This window comes from Bufo bufo, chromosome 2 (genome assembly GCF_905171765.1).
Source record: "Bufo bufo chromosome 2, aBufBuf1.1, whole genome shotgun sequence".
Taxonomy (NCBI): domain Eukaryota; kingdom Metazoa; phylum Chordata; class Amphibia; order Anura; family Bufonidae; genus Bufo; species Bufo bufo.
Window position 1 is genome coordinate 182,339,280 of NC_053390.1, and position 498 is coordinate 182,339,777.

Consider the following 498-nt stretch of genomic DNA (forward strand, 5'->3'; position numbering starts at 1 on the left):
GCCCCCCCTCCCCCTGTAGTTAACTCTTTGTTGTCCAGTGTGGCCGGCCCCCCTCCCTCCCCTGTAGTTAACTCATTGGTGGCCAGTGGGCCCCCCTCCCTCCCCTGTAGTTAACTATTTGTTGTCCAGTGCGGCCGGCCCCCCTCCCTCCCCTGTAGTTAATTCTTTGTTGTCCAGTGCGGCCGGCCCCCCCTCCCTCCCCTGTAGTTAACTCGTTGGTGGCCAGTGGGCCCTCCCTCCCCCTCCTAATTAAAATCTCCCCCCCTATCATTGGTTGCAGCGGAGAGTACCGATCGGAGTCCCAGTTTAATCGCTCGGGCTCCGATCGGTAACCATGGCAACCAGGAGGCTACTGCAGTCCCGGTTGCCATGGTTACTTAGCAATTTGTAGAAGCATTATACTTATCTGCGAGCTGCGATGTCTGTGTCCGGCCGGGAGCTCCTCCTACTGGTAAGTGACAGGTCTGTGCGGCGCATTGCTTAATGACCTGTCACTAG